Consider the following 7,476-nt stretch of genomic DNA (forward strand, 5'->3'; position numbering starts at 1 on the left):
TGTGCCAGCTAGCTGTCCACAAGCTTCAGGAACCCCCCCCCACTTCTGCTTCCTGGCCCACTGTAGGAGCACTGGGATTATACACTTGACTTTGGAGGATTTGAACTCAGGTCCTTGTATGTTCATGGCAAACTTTTCACCTACTGAGCCGTCTCTCAGTCCTACAGTCTCTCTCTTGAGAACAGCATGAGAACATAGGCGGCTTTGTATATTTCTCACAGATCCACAGTGTTCCTAAGGGCACTACAGCTTGGGGTTCCCTGTCCTACATAGGGCTTTAAAAACTGCCTGAGCATTAATATAATCTGAGCTTTCTTCTTTGGCTTCAATCAAGGGAACATAAAGCAGAGATGAGCCAGGCATCCTAACCTTCAGACTCCAAATAACATTGTCCTCAGCAATAATAATACCCAGTGTCGTGTTAGTGCTCTCTCTGGACATCTCCACTCTTCATAATAATTTTTATTTTTATTTAATGTTTGAAGATGCTGTAAAAAGTGACTACTGTTTCAAAATGTGACCTCTGTGAGGTTTAAAAGCTACTGAATCAGATGAGATATGAAAGTGTTCAATATAATGTATGACTTAAAGCTGTGTTTTTAAAACTTTAATAGAGATGTCTTAGATCCGTGTTTCCGAAGACTGGCAGACAGAAACATGTCTCTTTTTAAAAGATCTAATTTATACACCAAACCTTGCTTTGGCAGGTGCCAGTCTTTCTTTTTGCAAGCCCAAAACCTTCCGTTTGTTTTGCTTGTTTCTTTACTTTTTTAAAAAGCAACTTCAACCCCCTCCAACAATATTCTAACAACTTTTACTGGTTCTGATTTTTTCAGTGCCTTTCCAGGTCCTGTGTTATACAAGATGCTCAAGCAAAGGAGGTTTGTCCTCTGGAGGCTTGCAGAAGTTGAGAGGGCTGCATTTGCCCTACTGGTGTCTGTACTGGTGTAGACAGCATTCATTCCTTCGTTCCTCCATCCTGACTCCGTTTCACTCAGGTACCCACCCCTGCACTACTCAGTTACATGACTTAGCAGAAGCTGGTTCGTCCTTGGCTAAATCAACATGGCTAATCCTTTATACTTTCTTGCCTGTGATTTGTTCAGATATCCTGGCTTCAGCCATTTTTATTTGATTAGTGATGCTAATTGACCCAGAGATGCCATGTGACTTCAAATGGCTCCATCACACCTATAGGAGGGACACCTAGAAGACACATTCTTTGTCCCCTCTGTGTGTATTACTTCAACTGCTGTTAGCAGCTTTCTTGCTACCATTAGGGAAATGGCTAGGAACATAGCTAAACATCCGCAAGGGGAATGTGAGACAATTCTAGGACCCAGACACCGTAGTACACTGCATCTGAAGAACAATCCTCCTCCAAATAACTTCGTGAAACATGTCTATTATTTCCCTTCTCATGGTCTCACTTCAATGGGCATTTATGTTTATTACAGTCCCCAAGCTTCGTGACTGCGTCCCTACCCTTACCGAGTGATACATCTCCAGGTATGCTATGGAAATTTTCAAGAAGCACTGAATGCCACCATCCCAACAGGAAGGGTGCTGGGAGAGCTGTCTGATCCAAGTGTAGAGAACGTTGTAGGGGGCCTGGGGAGAGAGAGGAGATGGGTAAGGGCCGTATCTGAAGGCCTTTGCCACCTGTGTAAGTCTGGCTTTTCTACTGAAGAGAATTGGGAGCCACTGAGGACTTAAGCCCTGAGTGGCAAGGCTGGTAGCATGGGGGAAGGTAAGTTGAAAGGACATTTCTGCAGACAGGGAGTTCTAAAGTATCAGGCACTCTCTCTGGCAAGGGCAGGGTCATCCTGGAAGGTGCAGAGAAGTTACCTTTAAAGACAGGGTCAAAATTCAGTCACCACTGACCAGAGTCTCTAAGAAGGTCCATGTGGTAAGCCAGAGCAAAGGGTCACCAAAGAGCCCCTTCCTCTCTATGTCATCTTAGCCTAGCCATTCAACTTCCTGAAGATTCCACTTTCTTGTCTGTTACATGAGGATCCTAATAACTTCTATGCAGTCTTTGGTTGAGGAAAAAGGCACAAGTGGATCTGGTGAGCTCTAGAGGTAGTCAAGCGTAGATTAATGGCTTGCTAGATAAGCAGTAGCTGTGTGGTAGAGCGTTTTCTCTATTTATACTAATCACGTGGTTATTGACTTGCATGGCTGGTTCAGTACTTGGAGAGATGCTACTCCAAATGAACAATTTAGCCCATCACCTTCTGAGACATGTTTAATCCCAGTAGGAGTGTAAACACTAAGGCAGATCTGCCCCCCCCTTTGTGGATTGCAGAAGCTTTTACTCAGTCCTTAACTGAAACAATGTGTCTTGGTGCCCTGTGAACATAAGGTTCTCTATGTTTGGGGCTCAAGAGGAAGCATTCACTTAAATGGTGTTGGAATGACTTGATCTGGAGTTTTGTGTGTGACCCACAAAGGACTTGAGAGCCTAGCCCAAGTAAGAAGTACCCAGCGAGCTTGCACAAGCTGCAGCCAGAGGAGCTTGAAGGTCTTGCCTGCCTCATAAATTGAATGTCCCCACTCAGGGTAAAACAGCAAGGCAGACTAGACTAGGGTAGAGGGAAGCCAGCGCCAACCTGCAGGTGCTTCCGCTTCACCAAAACACAGAGGTACAACACACGGTGGCCAGGGGCTCTGCTATCAGAGACCTCTGGGTTGAGTCCTGGCTTGTTCTCTCAGTAACTATGTGGCAGTTACACCAGACCTGAACTGTGACTTGTTTTCATTTGTAAATATCTGCCTCACTCTGATAGAATGAGAGTACACTTGCTCCTAGGTTATAGAACATATTAAATAAAACACACGTGAGAAGCATGTATTCACCACAGGGTCACACCTGCCCATAAATGTGTTACTAGTATGATGTACAATGGCTAGCTATAATTTGGGGTCAAATAGTAGTCCCTTTCGTTGGTACCTTGATTTGTTTTACTATTGGGGCAGAACCCTTCTCAGTTGAATGTATGTAGCCTTGGTGCCCTCTAGTGTGCTGTTATCTTAGAAGAACCCAGAGGGTCTGCCCACCTGATCTTTACTTTCATTGCCTGGTACAGCCCTTTGGTGAGCATGTGATCCGCTCTCAACCTATTAGAATTTCTCTCATAGGGCTTCCTTGGAGGAAAGTGAGGACAGAAAAGGAAATTATCGTAGGTGGGGCCTAAGAACACCCTTCCCTGCCTTTCTGATTGTGACCAACCGTTCCTACTCTCTGCTAGCTTAAACCATCTACAGTCTCTTTCTGCTGTCTGCAATCAAAGAAATGGGCCATTTCTCTCTCTCTCTCTCTCTCTCTCTCTCTCTCTCTCTCTCTCTCTCTCTCTCTCTCTCTCTCTCTTCTTTTCTGAGACAGGGTTTCTCTGTGTAGCTTTGGGGCCTGTTCTGAAACTCACTCCATAGACCAGGCTGAGCTCAAACTCTCAAAGATCAACCTATCTCTGCCTTCTGAGTGCTGGGATTAAAGGTGTACACCACCACCACCCGACTTACAGTGAGGTCTTTCCTGTTATGTTCATCCCTTGTGCTGTTCAGATACCCCTCTGCTGGAATGCCTAAGTCCAATCCTCACCCTTCTTCTTCAAGCCCTGGCTCAACTACTCCCCATTTATGACTTCAATGATACTTCAGTGCCCAGCAGGGCAAAGGCACAGGAATTCATCTACCTTCTCCATGTATCTACTGGAGCAGCTACCACTGCTGTGTGGGTCAAAGCTGGGGTGTCTGTTGCTGCCCAAGTCACAAGCCCCTTGAGTAAAGTCTCTGGTTCAGGTAGCAGAAGAGCACAAAGCATTTCAATGGACCACCTTGTAGGAAAACAATTAGGGCATGCTCATATGATGACCAATTCTACTCGTCATCCAATGAGACATTTATCATGTGGTAGGTATCCACAACTGATTCTCTGGGTTGATGCAAAGTCTTAAGATCACTGTCTCAGTGTCATCTCTGAGAGCTAAGCAACACTGGTGACATAACAGAAGTAACCCTGTTTTACATGGCTCTGACCACAGGCAAATCACCAGGCACTGCTCAAAACACGCCTATGAAGCTGACGTTGCTGCTTTTTCCTATTTTAAAGATGAGGAAGCTGAGGCATAGTCATGTGACCAGCAAGCAGCATAACTGAGTTTCCCTCCTAGGCTGGCTGCTCACCTAGGACACTGTCCCTGTGGCATCCCTGAGAAACTGAGTCCCCTGTCCACTCATTCTCTCAGCATTCAACCCAACTTTTCCAGCCTGGGGGTCTTAGACAGGACGGCAGTGGCCATGTGTGGCCTGTTCACTTTGAGAAAATCCTGGACATTAGCATAGAAATGAAGGAGGGGGCTTTTCGTTTGAGCTGAGTTCAGAGGGGGTGGTGACAAAGAAAGAGGGCTCCTCCGTGTGACGTCTGAAATGCTGAGATAACTGCAGGTGGCCTCATGTCCAGGCTGCTACGCCATCAGTCTTGGCTAAACTTACACCTTGGTAAGGGGTCAGGGCTAAGCTTTGAAGTCAGAGTCGTGAATACAAGCCGGTGACTTAACCACTGGGTGACTCAGTTTCCCTATTTGTAAAAGCAATAGGAGAAATTTCTCCATAGAGGAATTAAATGAGATAATCCTATGGACACGTAAATGGAACTCTTAATTGGTCTAGATAATAAAGAAAAAAAAACAGAGCCAGATACAGAGGGAAATGCTGAGAGATCAGAGAGAAGGAGCAAGCCACAGCACACCTTACCTCAGCAGACAAGAGTGAGCTCCTGTTTCCTCCCTGTTTATATCCTGTTTCTGCCCAGCTACCTCACTTCCTGTCTGTCTGTACAAACCTCCAGACCTCCAAGGTTAGCCAGTGACAAGCTCCATTCTCAGACCCCAGACCCCAGACAGGCTTTATTTGTACAAACAAGATATCACCACATGGACATGCCTTGGTTTGCCTCACATCTAGAAGCCATAATATAAAAATGTTGGCACAAAATATATGCTAATTCTGAGAGCTTTGGTGATCAGTGACCCAGAGAGAGAACCAGAGTAGGGTGACAGGAAAGTGTCCTGTCACTTTGCCAAGGAGAATATGAGCCCTGCAACTTTGCCTCGCCAACCCCAGTGCTGTTCAGCCCCACAGAGCTCTACCAGAAGGGATGTGTGGTTTTCACAGTCAGTTATCAGGGCTGATGTCTGTGGGGCTGTTCTGTATAGGAAACCCAATATCCCTTCTACCACTCTTATCTTCCTTCCAAAATTCCTACAAAACCATGAACTTTCAATTATGAGTTTGGCCAAAAAGGCTTATATGGTTACTAATGCTTGGGAAGGGCTTGGGTGAGATTGGGTGAGAGGGCATGATCAGTCCCAAGTCCATCAAAACATCAGGACTATGCAAGGCAGGCCCCACCCAGCCATCCACCCGAATCTCTGATTGGATGAATTCCAGGACCCTGAAATGTTTCCTGGAGAAACCAGACTTCACTGAAGGGCTCCCTTCAGATGTACACACAAATAACATGTGTTTTAAGACAATAGTTTTTTTTCTTGATGCATCTGTCAAGCACACTTAGACCATGTAAGTCAGCCCTCTGTGAAGGGGTCAATGGGATGGCCACCATCCCAGTAACTGTCAGTATCAAGCACTGAGACACTACAACACAGTTGAGTATCATTCTCCAGAGGCGCTAGAACAGAGTTGAATAACATTCTCTAAAGTCACACCAACAGAATGTAGATGCCTCCAGTGACCGTGTGTGGGTGTTACCACTCCCACCACGAAGATGGAAGCAATTTGTAAGGTAACCGTTCTTAGAAAGAGTGACTTACTTATGCGCTCAGTGGGGCGGTGATCACCATAAAAATCATCAGAAGGAACGCTCCTACGACATAGACAGTGTCCAGAAGGATGACAAAGAAAGGTAGATGACCCGAGAACCACCACTCCGTCCCCACTAGGTTATCTAAATTTGAAATAAAAAACGCCACTTTCTCATTCGCCCTGCTTTGGAGCTATGCTGAAGGGCTACATAAAAATGCAGTCTCTGAAAACGCAAGGACTTGCGGTGCTGGCGCATCTCACACCGGGTGAGTGTTGTTCTGCAGATCCTAATTAGGAAAAGTTCCACTGGCCCTCTCCTGCGGGTGGAGGGAGAAAAGACTGTCACAAAGCTGCATTTTGCATGTCTGGGTGATTGTGAAGCTGCCACCCCCCACCAGCCACCAACCCCACCCATTCCAGGGCCAGCCTCCATCTCCATTCTACTCTGCTTTCATCCTGTTCCCAGGATCCACCAAAGTAAATAAGATGTCCACCCAGATAATGGAGACCCCACCAGCTTTCAGTTAGGGCCTTTCATGCCAATTAAACACATTTTATTCAGTCATCGTAGATGCATCAATGACAGCATCCAGAGACGCCAATAAGGCTGCGGCAGACGTCAGCCTGGCAAATGGAATGTATTTCATGCGAGTTCTCTCTTCAGCTTATTCTAACCACTCAGCAACGGTCTCAGCTGAGAACATCGATTCAGAAAGATGTATATGGGCACATAAACTCATTAACCAGCTTATTTGCTGCTGAGATTATGGATAGAGATCTCTGCGTGCTTAATTCAAATTAATCTTTCATTAATGAAAATCTTGCTTAAAGCATTTTAAAAAGTCTTGACAGATGCATTTATTGTGCAAACATAGATTTATCCACACCAAGTCAATTGAATATAAAATCACATTTGGTCAGGGTTATAACTGATAATGGCTCTGCAAGCATCCGTTTACTTGGGTGTGTGGTGTTTGAGTCACTCTGATAGTTTTCGGAGGCCAGTGTGAAATGCAGAGAAACTGAGAGGTCAGCCTTAGAATATCTGGCCACATTTGAGATAAAAATGAAAACATTCTTGCCCCCATTCTCACTCCCCTCTACCCTGCCTTAAAAATCAGGGGGCAGGGAAGTGGGGGTCTGGCTTTCCAGTGCAGTAAAAATTGGAAAGGGAATAAAAGGTGACAAATGTAAAGGCACAAGGATTAAACGAAATTGGCTACCAACTAACCAGTGTGTTGGTAACCTGATGTTTGTAGTGGCCAAATGTCAGAGTCTCGGGTACCTTGGATTTTATGGGCCAATTTCTGCCAAGATGCTGAAGTTTGTGCTGTCTGCCAACAGCCAGCCAGGAGTGACAATGATTCTGTGTCTGGAAGCCTTCCTGGGATGTGAAATGAACAAGGCCTCTATGCTCTCCGAACGACAGTCCCACATGGAGCCCCTAGGCTCCTGGAGCGAACATCTCCCAGCTCCCAAGGAGCTGACATATATCCTGCCTTTAAGACAAGACTACAATTGCAAATCTGAGAATATAAATTACGCTTTCATCTTTCTTTGGTTTTCTTTCTTTTGCTTCAGTTTTCATTCCAGGATAAACTTTCCTGTCAAAGGGACATTTCTGATGTGTCAAATTCACCCCTGTAATGAACG

The sequence above is a fragment of the Mesocricetus auratus genome, unplaced genomic scaffold (assembly GCF_017639785.1).
Source record: "Mesocricetus auratus isolate SY011 unplaced genomic scaffold, BCM_Maur_2.0 Super-Scaffold_100014, whole genome shotgun sequence".
Classification (NCBI taxonomy): Eukaryota; Metazoa; Chordata; class Mammalia; order Rodentia; family Cricetidae; genus Mesocricetus; species Mesocricetus auratus.